A 20,740-nucleotide genomic window follows, 5' to 3' on the forward strand; every position below is an offset into this window, starting at 1 on the left:
TACAGAGGTGTGTGTGTGTGTGTGTGTGTGTGTGTGTGTGTGTGTGTGTGTGTGTGTGTGTGTGTGTGTGTGTGTGTGCATCATGCATGCGTGCGCGTGACTGTGTGTGTGTGTGTGTGTGTGTGTGTGGGGGGGGGGGGTCTTGAAGTCTTATTTAGCAATGCAGATGACTGTCTGCCTGTTGGTTTTGGGGCCATCTGTGAAACATCTGGGATAGTTTACCAAACTGTTTATTGAGGTTTGAAGTGCTCATTGTTGCCATTTCCTGCCATCCACCAAATGTAGTTATTCAATCATGAATGATACAAACTTTTGTGTATCTTTTGGAGGTCCATTGTACAGTATAAGCAAACAGCATGTTGACAACAAATAACCAAGGCACATTGACCACAAATATTCACACACACACACACACACACACACACACACACACACACACACACACACACACACACACACACACACACACACACACACACACACACACACACACACACACACAAGCTGTATTATGTTACTTCTGGAGATATTGATGAAATGGTTCTCTGTTTAGCATTCCAAAAACACATCCCTTGTCCTTAATGTCCTATCTATCAGAAGTGTGGTACGCAAAACCACACACGGTTTGTGGCCTTGGTTTGGGAGAGAACCTCTGTGAGAGTCTGTCACATATTTACAGGATGTGACATTGTGAGTGCATTTGCTGGTCATGGAAATGCAAGTGTTACTGAAGAAAAACTCTGATTTTCAGGAGACATTCAAACAACTTGGCCAGACTTTGGATGTTTCAACAGAGCTCTTTGACCAAGTGCAGCAGCTCACTTGTAGCTCGAACCTGTCTGGGACCACCTCCAGTGACCTGAACGAGATCCGCTACCATATTTTCTCTGCCAGGAGAAGGGAGGCTGATTCCATTCAACTTCCACCATGTAGAGAATGTCTATTTCTCCATGCCCAATGTGCCAATACCAGACTCGAATATGGAGATGCTCTCTGCAGACTGACCCATCTGCACCAGATCCCATACAGAGTTGATGGACAACTGTTGATGGTGGACAGTTAGCAATTAAATGGATGCACACAGCCCCTGTACCAGATGTAGACCTTGAGGTTTTGGCATGTAAATGTGCACGAATATGCAAGCTTCCTAATTGCAGTTGTCTCAGCAATGGGTTGAGATGTACAGACCTCTGCAAACTCCAGAACTGTACAAACCAAGCACCTGAGGAAGATTCAATGCCTACAGTTGAACAGGACAGTTCTGATGAGGAAGAGGTTGCATATAGTTCAATACAGCCATTGACATCTATAGACGTAATTTGGTGTTTTCAGTGTTTTCGATAGAGGTCGCTCTTCCACAACCTGTGCAACGTTAATCTACGGCTTCTGAATCAGAGGTAGACAGGAGAAAATGTGATCAAAACCAATCCAAGACATGTGTAGTATTATAGGACATTTTGGATCCAAAATGACCTTGACACATGACCCTGAACTTGAATTGCTTCAGTCACCTCTTAAATCAACTCAGCACCCCAGAAATGTATACTTTGATGTCAGAGTTATGCCTTTCACTATATACCATTTTTTTCATCATATATCAGATATAAGGGCCAAAAACAAGTAATCAGCTGTCATTTTGACATTGCTATCACATCATTTCATAAACTACAGACATGTAGCAATACAAAAATCACATTGTCGCTTTGTCCCTTTTTATGGCAACGATATCTGATAATAAGGCCTCTGGCCTAAGGACTATGTCTGTAGAGTGCCAAATGGACCTTTATGGGTCAATGTGTAGTTGTGTACACTCTCAGAGAGTCATGTGGGTCTGTAGCCTAATCAATGCATAGTAAACTGGGGGCCCTGGAACAAAAAATAGATGTTTGAGAACCACTGGTCTAATTAAAGAGAACACTCTAGTAGCACATCTTGTCTGTTTCTTTCTTGGAAATGAAATCTGATCAAATACAAACAGTGTACAAAGCCACTTCATCCGTAGCTCATAAAATCAAATCTGTTTAATTGCTGCTGTTGTGTTTCAGATAGTCTTTGAACTATGGAATAGAATCTTATAGACTTGTCCTTTTTGTCAAGTGAAACCTGGCTTATGATCGCTGCTATAGGGACTTTGGCGTGACCCGAGTGGAATAGTAAGAGATCGTCAGGTAGGCTACGCAGCTCGCGTTCACGTATGGCCCAGTTCCGCTCGAAGCTGCAATACCATTTTCGGCCACCATGTCTTTTTCGCTTCAATGCTTCCTCTCGGTGACGTCTCTATTACATACTGTATATATTCTAAGTCAGTGGTTCCCAAAGTGGGGTCTGGGGACCCCTAGGGGTCCTTGAGAGAGTTCCAGAGGGTCCCCAGCTAAATGATTGTTAGGAACCAAATGGACCCTTATGGGTCTGTAACGGGTCCATTTGGTTCCATTTGTACACTCTTAGAGTTAAATAAACTTATATTTTACAATATAAATTAGGGTCCCAGAGACAGCAATGCCATTAAATTAGGGTACGTAGCATAATTCAGGTCAAACCTAGGGTCCTTATAAAAATAAAAATCACACCCGTGTGAACTGAGTGGTGTAAGGTCTTATACAGCCTGTCTGACGTAATGAAATCATGTCTGACGTAATGAAATCACACCTGGGTGAACTGGGTGACCATAGCAACCATGCTCATTTTTTGAGCACAGACAGACAGACAGACTAAAAAAGCCAGTTGTAGGAGTGGTTTACACCACTCAAAAATGGTTGAGAATCACTGCTAGAGCCGTAAAAATCTTCTCTTATGGGGGTCCCTGGCGTAACTTTTCAAATGGGGGTCCGCTGGGCTAATGAGTGTAAATGTTATGGGGTCCTTGACATGAAAAGGTTTGGGAAACACTGCTCTAATTCAGAACTCTGCAGCGTGTAGCGAGCCACTGACAACAGCGGCAGGAAAGGCTAATGTTATGAGCTAACTGTCTGGAGCTACAGGAAAGGCTAATGTTATGAGCTAACTGTCTGGAGCTACAGGAAAGGCTAATGTTATGAGCTAATTGTCTGGAGCTACAGGAAAGGCTAATGTTATGAGCTAACTGTCTGGAGCTACAGGAAAGGCTAATGTTTTGAGCTAATTGTCTGGAGCTACAGGAAAGGCTAATGTTATAAGCTAATTGAACCAACGTCGGAAAGAACGTCGGAAACGAACAAAACCAACAGTTGGGAGGTTGTTACAGACAAACATACACGTTCCTGGCAAAAAATAAATAATACAATAAAAATCACTCCCGTGTGAACTGAGTGGTGTAAGGTCTTATATAGACTGATCAGCTGTGGTCTGACGTAATGTCTGACGTAATGAAATCACACCCGTGTGAACTGGGTGACCATAGCAACCATGCTCATTTTTTGGTACGAACAGACAGACAGACGTAAACTAACAAAGCCAGTTGTAGGAGTGGTTTACACCCGTGTGAAGTGATGGCGGGCGCCAATATATTAAAGTCTGATTCATGTTGCTATGATTAGGTGATGTAATGGTGATGTAAAACAAACGGTGACAAAACAAATTCTCTTTATTGTTAATGGCATTTAATGTTTGTGTTAGGGACAAGATGACGTAAATTTTCCCTTCATTGTCAATGGCGTTTTTAAAACAAACATTGAACTAAAAACAAACATTAAACCCAAAAATAGGGAAAACAAGAATTGATGACATCAATTAATTACCAGCTGCTGCCTTAAATCCCATGGCTGAGAGGTCGGCTAGAGACAAAAAGTGTGTGGTTGCCTAGAGACGAGGCAGCCAATCAGGACGATAGGTTGTCAGTACAGCCAATGATAAACATAGGTCTCAAACAGCAAGTGGGCGTGAAAGCACTGCAGAGAGAACATTGACCAGCTGTACTTACACAGCAGCTGGTAAAAAGGTGACAGATCCACAACGGAGCGCTTGTTTCACCTGGCCGTTAATGATACGTGCCATTCTTTTTTTGACAGAACAGTGAGGAGAGGCATGAAGCATGATGTCATATCTTTATCCATCTAGAGACCAGTGGTTCGTTTTCCTGACAAGCCCTCACAAATTATTAATGTATATTTGGCTGTGCATGGACACTCATCTGAAAATATTTTGTACCAGGGACCCTCATACAAGATTTGTGTCGTTAAAATGTTGCACGTAATATTTCACATAAAAAATTAAATCTGAGATGTAAAAACAAGCTACAAGCTCACAACATGCTGCGATGCATTGTGAGCTTGTAGATCAGCTATTTTCAAACAGCCAAATGAATATAGGTTTAAAGTGCTCAAACTGATTTTGATGCTGTGTGCCGCCCAGTATTAACTCATTTCGCTGGCAGTGCGACGTCCTGGAAACTCCACAAAGACCCCTGGTTGTCTCCGGACGACACTGAACCACTGATATAGACAAAGCGGGTCCCCAACATGGAATTGAACCTGATGGAATTGAACCTGACATAAGCTGGTATTTTGGTCCCCAACTTCCCCAAGTAGGGCAGTGTCATGTTTCTTTCTTTTTTTTCTTCTTTTTTTCCAGCGATGCATTGTAATCCTATCCAATATCCTATCCTATCCATAAGTAAAGTATTAATAATTAATGATGCGATTCTATTATGTTTATTTTTTTACTAAGCCTTAACATGGTCCTGGCTGTAATATACATGACCTGTGTACCCCAGAAATATTATATTAGATTTACATTAAATGTCAATATTGTTTTGAACTATAATTTTAAATGTCGGTGAGAATTGAGGTCATTTATTACTTTTGGTTCATGTACACAACATGTGATCTTATTTATACTTGGTTGCGCATCCTGTATAGCACCCAAAATAGCAGATCTACAAGCTCACAACATGTAGTGCTGTGGGGGGGTATTTTGTAGGGTTTGCACCCCTGCACACCTTGACAATTCTGAAACATCCCCTTGGCATCACATTCACTTTATTATCAGCATGATGAATGCTTATTGAAAAAGTGCTTTTACTTCCCTGTGCCAAACAGAGATCTTCATGTGCCAATATGAGATTGAAACGCGATTGTCCTGTTGTAGATACAATGTACAACATTCAGTACTGTACCTGCAGATGGCTTTAGTCCAGTTATGCTAATCGAGTGATTGACAGACAGACAATTGGGTATGGCCGAGAGCGAGACTGAGACAGAGACAGACTATTTATTGTGTATGGCAGATACTGAGGTTTTGTCATGGTCAGCTCAGCTCGGCTCAAACAAGCCATTTTTGCTGTAGTCAAAGTAGAGCAGCAGGTTTCTGTACGGTGGCTCACAGATTGTTTCCAAGGTGATAGCACACACCAATTTAGCCTGTTATGTTAGTAAGGCAGTAATGGGGAAATAACGTTTTCCCATTGCATATACAGTCAGCAAGATTCTTTTCAAATTGCGAGAAGAAAAATACGTTGGGTGTGTAATGCACAAGTCTGTCTTCAGCTTCCCCTTAAATGCTGTGATCTGGTACTCAAACACAAGCTAAAGTACTATGCTTATAGTTTCAGCTCAATTCTTGGCGGGAACCCCTTTTGGTGTTTTAAGCATTATGTTATTTAGCTATTGAAAAATAGCAGATCTACAAGCTCATGAACTTGTAGATCTGCTATTTTTTGAAGAATCTTGAAAATGTGGCGCAAATCTTTGAATATATTTCAGAGTGAATGTTTTTAACTCAAATCTTTGCTTCTGGGGGGGTCCCTGGAACAACATATTTTCAGATGGGGGTCGGCGGCCAATTACATATATTTTTGAAATAGTTTGAGAACCACTGACATACAGTAGAAACATAGGGGTTTTCAGAAAACTCAAAAGTCAGCATTTAGAAGACATTTGTAGAATCGTCCTCAGGTCTAAATGGGTGATTTATGAATTTGTGAATTCATAATGAATAATTAATTACTAATTATGTATTACTACAGCAGTGCCCGTTTAGGGCATTACAGCCGCCTGTACTCTAACCTCAGGCTCAACACAGCACTTCCACCTGCCAATTGTGAAGTAAATCAGATGAGCTGGTATCGAGTTATGCTCACCCGCTGAAAGCGGGACAGTTCTGGAGAACCACTCATTCTATCAATTTCCTACTTGACACTGCATTTCATTGAATGCTCGGCAATATACCCACCAACTGTGAAGTCGATCGGATAAACATTTTCTTTGAGGGGCGCCAGCCCCTCCAATGCATCCAATCATCCATCCACCTTCAACCGCTTATCCGGTGTCGGGTCGCGGGGGAAACATCTCCACCAGAGAGCTCCAGACTTCCCTCTCCAGAGCAAGTAACTTCATTCTGGGGGATCCCGAGGCATTCCCGGCAGAATTTGGAGATATAGGGCTCTATTTTCGGCCATGCTAAACCCCTTATCCCTAAACTTCTTTGCCTTTTTTTAGTGGTGCAACCACTCCAAGGAACAGCTATGTCCCTATGTCCCTATGTCGCCGCCCCCCCGAACCTCAAATGACGTCACATTGTAGGCTCTACAGAGCCGAACCGACTTTTATTCCGCTCTAAAATAGGAGTATGAATCGCGCCATAGTGTTGCACTGTTGCCTGCTAATTACAGAGAGAGAGAGAGAGAGCGAGAGAGGGGGGGAGGGAGGGAGAGGGAGAGGTGTCTGCTAATTCCTCTACATACAGTAACTCTGTCATTTCTAGACCGTTTCGGACATGGGGCAGCTCGCCGGAACCTGGCACCCTGGGCGCGTTCCTGTGGGTCTGGAAGTTCCGGGGACCCCCACACGGAGTTGCACCACTCAGTTCACACAGGGGTGATTTTTACTCTTTTGAAAAACATTTTTGAATAGTTCAAATAGCCAATCTACAAGCTCACAACATGTTGATGTAGATGGCTATTTTAACTATTTAATTATGTTTGAAAGAGTCGCGAAGTTGTCGGCAGGAGACTCCAGACGAGAAGCTCCCGTCGCTTGCCGTCCATATCGCCTTATCGACGCGTCAGAACCCGTTGATGAAGAACCGAACATATCCGGTCGGTTGCCGATGTCGTGAGCGACCCTATCCATGTTGTAGTGATGAGGGGGGGTAAATCGTACTCACTGTAGAGTGGAATTGTAGTCTGCTCGTCATGTTTCAGGGCTGACTACTGGTGTAGTGTGTGAACTAGATACCATATTCTCAATATCAACTCTCAATTAATATATATGTAATACCAAGCAATCAACTCCAATCAACTCCAGTCTCCAAATCAACTCCAAATCAACAAGCGAAAATAATGCTATCTTTGTTTGTTTTGGTGTGAAGCGTTGCCAGATTCTGTGAGTGAAACAAGCGACCAGGTCTATGAAAACAAATCCAAAAGAAGAACGGGCAACTATGAATATTAACCTAATAATGTGACTAAATTTGACTGAGGGACTGCCATTGGATTTTTTTGAATTTTCGTTTTTTCACGTCATATGAAAGCAGGGAATCATAGCTTCAAATTGACATATTGGTTGTTCAGTTTGACCCACCAGTTTTGGAGATATGGCTTATAGAGTAATGTCTTGCAGATAAATGCGAGTTGAGAAAACCGGCTTGAAAGGTTCACTGCTGTGGTCTCTAACATTACACCTAGCTACATGTTTGGGCATTTATTTCATATTTACATGTCGATTTCAGCTCTGACACTTATTTCAGACATGCTTTAGTATGTGAAGAGTCTGCCTGTGCTATTAACTCATTTTGAAAAAAAAAAAAAAAAAGTTTTTCTCTGGTGAAAAGCGGTAATTTGCGCGATGGCAGTCTCTCAGTCAAATCTGGTCACCTATGTTACAGGACAACTAGCCCAAAGTCGCTTATAATAAGCAGACCTGGCAACACTGCAAACCAGCGCTTTCTGCAATTTACATGGTGGAAAATAATGTTTCATCGGCAGATAAAAAATGCCTGTCTGTTGCAATATGAGAGTTTTAAGTAGTCTTTGACTAGTCTGGACAAGTTTCCTCGGTCTGGAGTCACCTTAAGTTTCCAAGCGAAGGAGCAGCGATTCTCCAATACATGGCTTTTTTTTGTTTGTTTAGAGCACTTTTAACAAAAATCATTTGCCAAGTATATGGACTTTTAACGTTTGTTTAGGGCACTAAATTACATCGTCAGACGCCATGTATAAATACATCTTGTGACATATATCCTAGGATATGTATCACTCCTTTTATACAACTAGATCACTCAACTGGCTCTGCCAGTCAAGTGCCTCGTGGAATAGCACATATAAGCACATATGGCACATGAAGGCACATAATAGCACGCACGCACGCACGTCACTTTCCCATTCAATGTAGTAGAAGAGCTGACTGTGTACACCGCAGATATCTTCTCTCCGCCTACAGGAAATACGTCGGCTGCGACCAGGGGACCTGTCTCTGAATGTGTCTATACTATAAAGTGGCAGTGAATCTGCAATGAATTAATGCCCCCGTCACGTGGCAGCCACAGTGGGCGCCCCACACTTCACATGAGTGGAGAGTCAGAGATGCATACAGACTAGGGATGGGTATCGTTAGGATTTGTGAGTCCGGTACCGATTCCAGTTCTGCTTATCGATTCCATTTCCTAACGGTTCCCTATTTCGGTTCCAAAATACTGTACTTGATTATTTTTGGAAAACATCTTTGAGAAATGACAGAGTTACCGTGTGGGGGTCCCCAGAACATCCAGGCCCCCAGGAACACAACCAGGGGGCCGGCCCGGTTCCGGCGAGCCTTCCCGCGTCCGAAAAGGTCGAGAAATGACGGAGGTAATGTGTTGCAGCTTTCCGTGCTCGGACAGACACAGGGACACGCATAGGGATACACATAGCAGCGTAATGGAGCGGAGGCACTGCTCAATAACTTATAGCTTATGTTAGTTTAAGCCTTTAATTTGAGACATATGAATTGACCAACATCCTCTCCTTTATTTAACAGTGGAGCCATTTGTCGATACTGAGCTGCATGTTTTCTTTTTTTCATTATCTATCCTGTATTTACCTCTTACTACTACAAGTAAGACACGCAAACACGGGAAGCGAACGCAGCTCGTAAATTGCAATAACAATTAGAATAAATTACGTACTTTTTTAAGGTTTTTTTTAAGTTCTCTTTTTATTTTTTATTATTGTGTGTATTATAAATGTTTTTTTTAAGATTTTTTTTAAGTTAAGTTTTTATAAGTTACGTTTTTTTTTAAAGTTATTTTTTAGTGTGTGTGTGTGTGTGTGTGTGTATGTGAGTGCGTGTGTGTTTTTCTTTCTTTTTTTAAGTTTTCTTTAAGGTTTTCTTTTTTGTTTTTTGTTTTTAAGTTGTGTGTGTGTGTGTGTGTGTGTGTGTGTGTTGTGTGTGATACAGCTGCGCCCTCTGGTGGCGGGCCGGTGGTGTTACAGCGTGACACACAGACAGACAGACAGACAGACAGTTTAGGCCAGCTTCTATAGTTAGTGCTCACTGCGTTCGCAACTACTGACAATAAATAACAAATATATGCCTTAGACTCTGAACAGGTCTACAGTAAACAACAACAAGGATAGGATAAAAAGGGAAGAAAAATAATAAATACTGCGCGCGTCTGTGCCTACAGATAATAATTAATAATTGAATTATTAACCCAAGCATGTTCTGACCCAGAGACAGAGATATTTGTGGAATATATAGTTTTTAGATGTACACAGAGCTATGACATGAAATATGCACTTTAGAGCCTATTTTGAGGATTAATGGTTTGCCTCTACATTATACCGCCTTTAGGCTCCCATACCCCACACAATTAATCGGCACACACACACACACACACACACACACACACACACACACACACACACACACACACACACACACACACACACACACACACACACACACACACACACACACACACACACAGGTTGGCATCACATGCGCCTTATTATCAGCATGATAAATGCTTGTGCCTTATTGAAAAGGTGCTGTGCTTGCCTGTGCCAAACACCAGGCCACCGCATCTACAGAGATCTTCATGTGGCATTAAGAGGTTGTAACAGCATTCAGTACTATTGTACGTGCAGATTGCTTTGGTCTAGAAAGCGAGATATACCATTGGGTATATTGTGGGTATATTGCAGAGAGAGAGATGTTTTTTATGGCAGAGAGAGAGAGACCATTGGTGTCTCTAGGTATAGCAGAGAGAGAGAGGGAGACATTGGTGTCTCTGGAATTGACAGAGAGAGAAAGAGCATTTACTTTACTTTGAAATTCTCTATTAGGAGTAATCCCTTGAGATGAACTATCTCGTTTTCAAGGGAGTCCGCAGATGACAGATTTGTGTTTTGTGTATTGCTTAAGAGAAAGAGATTGCCCAGAGTGTTACTGTATCTTTGAGAGAGAGGGAGGTTTTGCCATGGTCAGCTCGGCTCAAAGTTGACATTTTTGCTGGAGTCAAACTAGAGCAGCAGGTTTCTGTGCTGTGGCTCACAGATTGTTTCCAAGGTGATGACAGAGACATACTTAGCCTAGTCTTTAAGGCAGTAATGGGGAAAGTATGTTTTTCCATTGCAACATTCTTTTCAAATTGCGAGAAGAGATATGTTGTGCGTGTTTTATAGATGGTTCTAGAACGGTTAGTCCCAATACTTGATTCTGACTGGCTGGTTTTTGATTAGACCACGTAGTAAATGTTACGATAATCTACACCATTGGTTTTCAACCAGTGGTCCATGAGTGGTCCTTGAGGGCGTTCCAGGTGGTCCCCAGCTAAATGATGGGGAGTTGGTAACCAAATGGACCCTTATTAGATATTTAACTCTTGAGAGCGTACAATGAAACCACATTTTACGCATTTATTTACAAACCCTGGCCGTGCGGACGTCTAAGCACCGCCCTCATAGGATTGTGAATGAGTGGCCTTGTAAAGACAGTTGTTTTTCTCTATGTGTTTGTTTGGCAAAGTTTGTCGTAAACACACAGCCTGGCTCGACTGGCTGAGTAAACAAGGAAGTGGCTCTCTCTGATGGGCGCAAAGTGTAACTATTTTTGTGAATTAGGCAGTTTTATAATATGTTTGTACAGTTTTAGAAAAACAACGAGGTCCGAGCTTACCGTGTATTAGGGTTGGAGAGCAATGGAGACACTCCGCTGCACGTCGTGTGTCACCTCTCAGCCATTATAAAATACAAGGTAACCTGAGACCTCTTGTGGCTTATAGTAGTACTACTAATCATGCCTTTGAAGGTACATTTGTACAATCTGTACCCAGAGAAGGGGAATTCCACCCAAAACAAAACAGTTTTTCTGATGTTATTATATCCCCTACTGACTACTAGTACAATTGATATTTTTCATATTGGTCAGCATCTTCCGGGTCCTAGGACCGGAAGTCTCGCGAGACGAGACAACACTTTGCCCGTGATTTGAGACAAGGCCCACGTAATCAACAATACGCCAAGTCAGTGGACTGCATGCAGAGATGCCGTGGAACATATAGCTGCGAAGAAATTTTTTGAACAGATTTAATAGCCGATAAATCGATTCACCTACCGCTCCCGTTCTAAGCTGCGGTGGGACTTGGGACCAATATGAAAAATATCAATTGTACTAGTCCTATTACAGTTTTGGGCAGAATTCCCTATGTTCATATTAGGCAGACTTTTAAATCCTGAACACTCACATTATACCTTTTGGCTCTATCTCTTAATTTTCTTTGGCTTCTGCTGTATTTATGGTGGTAGTCTGGGAGAGGATGGTCTTCGCCACTCATGATGATTCTATATTTAAGTCTCTCGAAGCAGCCTGCCAGCCAGGGAGTGAGTATTTTATGAAGGATGAATAATTTCTTGTGCAGATGTGCATTGGGGAATAGATGGGGGTGCGGCGTCTGTGCTCCATTGATCAAAGCATGTACGTGTCTGGGTCATGCACGGCTGCCTGTGGGTGTCTGATTTGGCAGAGTGTGGACCTACAGGATCCCTAGAGCTCTGCTTTTCCTCAGAAAACAACATACGTCACGATGGCCAATTTGGCTTTTTCTCAAGTCAAGTAGGCCTGTCACAAGTATTGCATTCGCCTTAAAGGCATATTCAGTGATTTCACTTAATTCAAATATCACTTATTTTTTCTAATTTTTTGGATAATCCTCCCTACTATAAAGTGTGCTGACCATATAAGGAGTTCCTCCCTGTCCCCAGTGAGCCCCTGGGGTCAAAAAACCCTAGTTTCGGTTTGGGCTTTGGGTGGCAAAGCCTTCATCCAATCAGGATGAGAGGGGCCTTCCTCCAATCATGATCGAGTGGGGCGGGCATTGGTGCACGTGCTGTTGGTCTGTTGTACTTCCCCCCACTGTAGAGCGTGTGCATGTGCACATCTTGTTACCGGGTGGACCGTTTTTTTTTCCAAATCACCCAAATCACTGAATGCTCCTTTAAGTTTGATAGTAGGCTATATATATTGTATGTATAATATTATTATTTGTTTGACAATTATTCTTCAAGTTAATTTTCATGATATCATTATAGGCAGCAATTTTAAATAAATAGCCAACATAGCTTGTAGATCGCTGTTTTTAGCTTTTTTGAAATTGGGCTCAAGTGATTGAACAATATTACATGAAAGGTTGTTCATGACCATCATTATTAGCATGACAGTGATGCAGTCAGGAATGAGGTGCTTGTGCTGAGTTAATTTTTTTATTTTATTTTTACGGACAGATTTATGTCTGTGAACTTCAAACTTGTACTGGCAGAGCGTATTGAGGAGCATCAGGTAAAGTCAAGGATGAACAGTCAGAGATTAACATAGGTTGCATTTTGCATCCCAAAACGCAGTTTATATCAATCAAATCAATCAAACTTTATTGACAGCCGTAGCCAATAGAAGACACTGCCACCCCTAGGCTTCTTCAGGAGAATCCTGAGAGCATCATTATAAGCCACCTTAAGCTTGCGCAAGCTCTCTTTTTTATAATTCACCCATAAGGGGGCTGTATACAGCGGGGTGCAGTACGCTCTAAATAGATTCACCTTGACCTCAACTGAGCAATAGTGCAATTTCCTGGCTAACATATTAGCTTGGGCATACAGCATTCTGCGCTGTCGGTACATGTCGGCATCATCTTCCATTTTATCAGTAATGATGTGCCCCAAATATTTGCAACTGCTGCATACAGAGAGGGTATAGAACACTGGAAAATGTGCTGTTTCTGATCCTCCTTGGTCCTGCAAATCACTACCACACTCTTTTTGGCATTGCATTGTAGCTGTTGGAACCCAGCACTACACAGGGATACAATGGCCAAATCATCGGCATACATAAAATGATTGATCAAGGTGTTACCTATCATGCAGCCAGTCCTACACCCTCCCAGCAGCCTTGACAGGTCATCCATATACAGATTGAGGAGGGCGGGGGACAGCAGCCCCCCCTGCCGTACCCCATTGCCAACACTGAAGGGGGAGGATGGGCTGTTCCCCCATTTTACCTGCATACTCTGCTTGGCATACCAGTATGCCAGGATGCGTATAATGCATCCAGGCACACCCCTCTGCTTCAGTTTGACAAAGAGCTTGTAGTGATTAATTCTGTCAAAATCCGGCATGGTTGAGCCGTGTCTTCTGTATGATTCTACTGCTTCTTTTAAGGCATAGATACGTGTACAGTCTGTGCCGTGTTTAGCCTTAAAGCCAAATTGATTGTCTGTGGTGTAGATAAAATCACTTAACCTGTCTAGTAGTAACCTTAAAAGAACTTTAGACAGTATGCTGGCTGGGGCGATTGGTCTATAGTTGTCCATACTCCCTACCTTGCCGGCCTTGTCCTTAATGACAGGCACTAGAACCACTGTAAGCAAGGAGTCTGGCAGTACACCATGGGCAGTATTATGCGTGTCTTAAGTACCAGGTCTTATTACTTAACTTAAGACCTGGAGGTGTGATCAATGCCATTTGGCTATTCTGAGTGGCCAAACAGCATTGACCACGCCTCCAGGTCTTAAGTTAAGTAATAAGACCTGGTACTTAAGACACGCATAATACTGCCCCATGTGTTAGCAGTCCTGTAAAGCAGATGGACAGCAGCGCTGCTACTCTAGGGCTGGCCAATTTAAGATGCTCAGCAGAAATATTATCCATGCCGCTAGCTTTATTATCAGCTAGTTGCCTTATAGCTTGGTGGATCTCATGAGGGCTGAATAGTACCCCTTCCTCTTCTAACTTGCCTATACAGTAGGGTTCACTACTGACACAGTTGAACAAAGCAGCATAGTGCTGCCATAGTTGTCTCCACCAGGCCGAATGCATGGGGAGAGAGTATGTTTTGCACTCCGTCCGTGTGTCCGTCCGTCCTTCCTTCCTTCTGTCCGTCCGTTACCAGCTAATCTCCGCCACCGTTGGCCCGATCCATGCCAAACTTTGCACACACACTCCCTGGATGCCAACGACGAACCTCTGCCCCAAATATTCTTCAACGGCCTGTTATAGCACCACCATGAGGCCGATTTAGGCAAAACACATTTCTCTAGATTACTCATACACATTTTATCCATACATCACACAATTCGGTATACACTATCTCCATAGTCATGTGATCAACACGGATCTGCACCATTTCCCATCTTCCATCCTGATTGGCTAATATTGGCTTCCAAAGCTCACATGATTGGTCCGTTTTGAACAAAATGCCACAACTCACAAACAGTGTGCAATTTCCATGAAATTATACACTCACATTCCCACTAGGCCGAGAACGACATGCCACAATTTTTTTCTCCAAATCAGCCTCATGGTGGCGCTATAACAGGCCAATTCCTGTGTTTAGCTATAACTGCATCAATCTGTATACAACTTATGTATGCACACTCCCTAGAGGCCATGGAAAAACATTGTCTCTGCATCCCTCCACATCTGCCGGTTATAGCGCCAACATGAGGCCGATTTCTGCTAAACACATTGCTTATGTTAGTTTCACAGATTTCATCCAAATCTCACGCAAATCGTTACACATGATCTCTGTAGTCATGTGATCAAGACGAGTCGGATTTCTCAGATTCTACACTGATTGGCTAACATTGCCTTCCAAAGTTTTCAGGAGTGGCCCGTTTCGTTCAAAATGCTGCACGTGTCCTGCTCATTCAGAATTCTATCCTCAGAGATGCTATGAGTGATCTGTCTCTGCATTTCCTCAACAAAATGAAGAAAATTGTTGCAAAAAACAAAAAACATGTTTATATTACTCCTAAACATTTTGCCAAACATCTCACACAGTCCTATCCTCCTGGTGGATACCTGTGCCCAGAAGGGCACTTTTTCTAGTTCAGTTATGTTATCTGCGCCAGACACACCATCAATATTGCAAGGCAGTGCTGCTTTAGGCCCCTTTATAGTTTTAATGTCTTTCCAAAACCCAGTGGCATTTTTACTATAAGGAGTTTCCCGGCCGTAGAATCCGCTCTCAGAGCTTGCTCATGCTTCCCTACAAAACACACTGCATGTTTAAACCTTGCATTGGTGATTTTCTTGTTCTGTAGGCCCCTGTCTAGGTCTCCCAGCAATTACCCAGGCCCTATGGCCGCCTTGGCTTCTTCATGGTGGCCAGCAACATACATGTTCCAGCCCGGCTTGATTTTATTAGCCCTTCTAGGGTGAGAAAGTAGGGGTCTACTGGCCACGAGAGAGCACTTACAGTATTTACATACATAGCACACAGGTCATTACAGTGAGAGGTCTCATTACAGTTGACATCATTGCATAGTATAGCATCCATTGGTAGCTGAACTTGGCTTAAGAGAGTGTCTGTTCTCCCACAGTAAAATAATACATCCTCAGCGGAAAGCTTTGCCCAGTCTATCTTAGCCACATACTGTATTCACCATTACTGTCATTAGTTAACTTGGGGAATGGGGAGCCTACCAGTGTCAAACGTCATTTCCAGGGGGAAATGATCAGTAGTGGTGGCTTCATACAGTATATTCATAGACCCAAGCGTTGCATGAGCATCAGCAGTACATAATACATGATCAAGCCAGCTGCTTGAGCTGTGGGCTTCACTATAGTATGTAAAGATGTCAGCAGGTAGAAGCTCTTGACTGGACAGGACAAGATTATTATCTTTACAGAACCTAACCATATGCTTAGCAAAGTAAGAATCATTATCAGATATATCGGCATTCATGTCTCCCACAACATAGATGCTTGTGCACTGCTGATCAGAAATAAAAGAGCTAATAAATAATAAAGTCTATTTACATATTCATCATCATTTTGTCTTGCCTCATATATAAATGTTCGAAATAATAAACTCTCTGTTATTATTTATTATCTTTATCCTAACACCAATGCACCAGTCTGCTTCGAGTCGCACAACACTGAACACTGGGTCAAGCCTTTTGTGCCACAAGATGGCCACGCCCCCAGGAATCCTCCCTCTCAAGATGCGCTGAGAGAGATCAGTAGTTGACTCTCCAGTGCCATGAAAGTTATCGTGAACAGAGTTCTGCCCCCCCAGCTCCTGTTTGGAGAGGAATGTCTCCTGCAGACATAAGATGTCATAGTTTTGCAGCAGGTTATCCACCTCTACACGTCGGGCTCTGTCCCCCATACTGTTGCCTAGGCGCAGCCCACGACAGTTATAGGATGTAACCTGCATTAAAAAGTTAGGGGTTTAAAGCCGCAGCTTCGCTACTCTCACGACGCAACAGGTCATTTCTCCCCACTAGAGCATTGTTAGACGAGGCTCTGGGCACACAGGGCTCATACTAACGCCGGACATAGACAACGGCTGGCCATATATCGGGACTGAACATGTCAGACACTTTGCAGTTCGCAGTGATATGAGACGATCCAAATCTACTGCCGGTCGCTTCAATCTTCTGACATGTCAGTAAAAAGCAAATTTTACAGTCAGATAGTTATTTATCAATAACGAATCTGGTGGCAAACACACTCACCCTCTTAGTCGTAATAACTGAAATGCTGCTCTCTGTGCCGGTGCCAATAATCCCCGTATTCTTCTGCTCACGTTTCCCCCGAGTTGACCCGGGGGTACGGCGGGGCTGTCGCTTCTTGGGCGATGGCTTTTTAGGGCCGTTGTTCACCACAAAACTCCATGTCGGGGACCTAGGCTTGCGGGGCTGAGTGCTCCCTGTAGCCGCCTCATTCAGAGGAGGTATTGTCACCGCCTCCAGCTGACCGGGATCTGACAGCCTCTGTTCCTCTCCCTCCAGCAGGACTTCTGTAGCACGGCTACGGCTCTCCTCGAACGCTGTCACCCGGCGATTCACAGCCACAGTAGCCGCCGCCAGGTTCTCATTAACTGTTGCCTGTGCTTCAAAGTTCCTCCTCAGGCCGGATACTTCACTGCTTAGTTGCTCAACTCTTCGAAGTAGAGCCGACGCATCCATACTGCCAAAGCCAGCTGGCGGGAGCTTGTCCAAAAAGTGGGAGACAAACGGGGGCATGTTTTCCCCAAATTCATTAAACAGGCTCAGACATACTTTTAAGTTTTTAGCGTCCTTGTCTCGACCAGTGTGGTTAATTTTGCATAGCTTTGTCGTTGGGCAAATTTCAAACGAGAAGCCCTTGGATTTTGTGATCCATTCAGATGAGAAGTTCTTTGTAGCCAACAGCACAACTTCATCATGGTCAAGAGTCCTCATCTTGTCAGAGATAAAGTGTAGAAACTCATCAACCACTATTATCTTTCCACAACCGCTTTTAAAAACCTCAGGTTTTTCCCGAGGGCAAGCAGTGCCATCTCCGGGTGCACCACCTTCCGCCGACCGCCATCATGCACCGACCAATAGTTATAGTTAAGGGACGCAATAAAACAACGACCTCTGCATTCACGGGATGCACTACTGTACTACTGTACTGTTTTTGATTCTAGTTTATTTTGCTAGCTTTAGTTATAATAATAATTTCTTCTTCTGTTTTCTATGTGAATATAACCACATTATAACCATATAAAATGAAATGGGAGTTAAATGCAGCTATTTGTAAAAATATGACTCCTAACGTCGTTTAAGTGGGACTCATACAATGTCCCTGGGACTCATCTGAAAGACCATCCCTGCACCCCGGGACTCATTACATTGAAAACCTATTTACATCACACAGTGGGCTATATTTCTTATCATGGTGGTGTATTATTTATAGACATGGGGCGGTTGTGAACTTGTGATTAGTCTCACATAGCGTATAATGAGGAGCATCAGGTAAAGTCGAAGCTGAACAGTGGGCTATATTTCTTATCATGGTATATCATCAGTATTATTTATAGCAGGGGTTCTCAACGTTTTTGGCTGGGGACCCCCAGAAATGCTTTGGCCATGTCTCGCGACCCTCGTCCCACTCTCCTCCCCACCCCCAATACAAATTGACCTCTACAATAACCTTAATAATAGAGAAAATACATCATAAATAAATACTGAAACCAGATATGTACTATGTAAACTCTTCATTTCCATTTTCCAGCCATTCAGAGGACCCCCCAAAATAAATTGGCGACCCCCCGGGGGGGTCACGACTCACTGGTTGAGAACCCCTGATTTATAGATATGGGGCGGATATGAACTAGTCTCACATAGCCAGACAAACGGATATCGCCTATTGATACACCTTGGGGACTGTATTGAAAAAATTCAGAGATTTAAAACATAACTTTACTGCATTGCAGAACAAGGCAAATACTTTAGGGCAGTCCTTCATAGTGGGACTTGTGATTGGCCCAATGTGGGCCAGGTCAGCTGGAAATGTGTCTGAACCTCACTTGTGAGCTTGTAGATAGGCTATTTTCAGCATGCAACCAAGTGGAAAATGACTTGTGTCTTTTACTTATACTGGATCTCTTGTCCACTAGTCCCTTCCTAACATTTTTGTCTAGTTTTTATTTGTTGACATCCGAAATTGTCAATAGTCTTAGTTTTAGTCATCATAGCTTAGTTTTTGTCATTTTTCGTCATATTTTTAGTCGACGAAATCAACACTGCTACCCTGGCTCTGTGCATTTCAAATGCACCAATCCCACTCAGCTAAACCATCCAAGGTTACAAAGCAACATTCTCTAATCCATATTACCTGCCAGTCACTGTTGTGATTCAGTTAGGTTATCTTATTGCCTTTTATGTTGCTCCTGGCAGATCAGCGTCACATCGCAGGGAGAGGACTTGAATTGTGCTGACAAATGTTTTCATGCAGCAGTCAATGTTAAAACCATTAGGAAATGGCAACATGTGTTGCTGTGGACAATAACACTGCGCCATGCACATTGAACAGAGCTTTATTACCGAGGTGATGTTATTGATAGTAGATTGTAGAAAGAAATGTGTCTTCATGGTCAAACGGTGTTTGTCAAAGTGGATCATACCGGAGTTGGATGCATGAGGGAGGTGTTGGACTGTCAGAAACTGTGACCTAATGTTGCTACTCAGTTTAAGAAACTGTGACCTAATGTTGCTACTCAGTTTAAGAAACTGTGACCTAATGTTGCTACTCAGTTTAAGAAACTGTGACCTAATGTTGCTACTCAGTTTAAGAAACTGTGACCTAATGTTGCTACTCAGTTTAAGGATTCTTTCCATGCCTGGAAACATTGTGGTGTCATGGAAATTCTGACTAATGTATTAACCACTTTCAACTTCGCGTCCCTATTTAGGGTATGTCATCTGCCGATATTGTTTCTAAAATGTGGACATTGTTAAAATAAATTTGACATTTTTGTGTAAATCTACGCCTAGTAGATTTACACAAAAATGTCAAATTTATTTTAACAATGTCCACATTTTAGAAACAATATCGACACTAGACGATCTACAACATATTTTGACTTCATCTTAAGTGTTTGGCTTACTGTGAGACAGTGGATAACTGATGTGAACTTGTTAGCTCATTATACAATTACAATCCCACAAGAGTGAATCAGAATGTGGTGAATGAAACTGTTGGTTTATTGAAAGTTTCCAGAGAACTCAGACAAACAGAACATCAGCTGATATCTACCAAAACACAGTTCACTGTCTTTTTATATTTAGTTGGTGGGCATTAATAACCTTATCTTTATTGGAACACATGGGACACGCGGTGTGCCATTGTCAGGCTTTGCAGAGGCTGACCTGGTAGTCGACCTCTGACTGCCAAGCCTGACCTTATCTCTAGTACTTTTCATCATGACAAAGCAATATCCCTATTTCTTAGCACCACACAGAAACACAAACATTACACCACAAAATATTAGGAAAAATGTATATACCACTATTTATTTACGTCACAGTGGTAAATTATACCAGAGATTTTTTTTAAATGTTAAGATTAATCTATCTTCATTTAATTTGAATTTCTACTGAAACACTACCGACACACCACTAGGGAAACAATAACCCAAACAGAGCAATTTGGGCAGTTTGAGCTCCTTTTCATGTACTTGTATGGAAATGTCAAGCAATTAGATTTGCAAAGACATATTGTAATTTTGGGCTTGTTTAGAAATTAATTGAATGGATATTCTATTCTTGTTTGTAACGGTCCATTGATTAGGTGATACGCATAATGCCTAATTAATCTGTTGTGAGCTTTGTTTGGTGCGCGACATTTGCATGTATTACTATGGTTTAATTAGACATTGGTTACTCGTCGCTTAACTTGCAGAAGTGTGTGTGTGTGTGTGTGTGTGTGTGTGTGTGTGTGTGTGTGTGTGTGTGTGTGTGTGTGTGTGTGTGTGTGTGTGTGTGTGTGTGTGTGTGTGTGTGTGTGTGTGTGTGTGTGTGTGTGTGTGTGTGTGTGTGT

General features: G+C 42.6%; 1 protein-coding gene across 4 annotated transcripts in view; it reads left to right on the top strand.

The window, feature by feature from the left end:
* osbpl10a (oxysterol binding protein-like 10a) overlaps positions 1-20,740 on the top strand; it is a 105,509-nt gene that overhangs the window by 1,252 nt on the left and 83,517 nt on the right. The gene's annotated exons all lie outside the window — the stretch shown is intronic.

Source organism: Electrona antarctica (assembly GCF_951216825.1).
Source record: "Electrona antarctica genome assembly, chromosome: 15".
Lineage (NCBI taxonomy): Eukaryota > Metazoa > Chordata > Actinopteri > Myctophiformes > Myctophidae > Electrona > Electrona antarctica.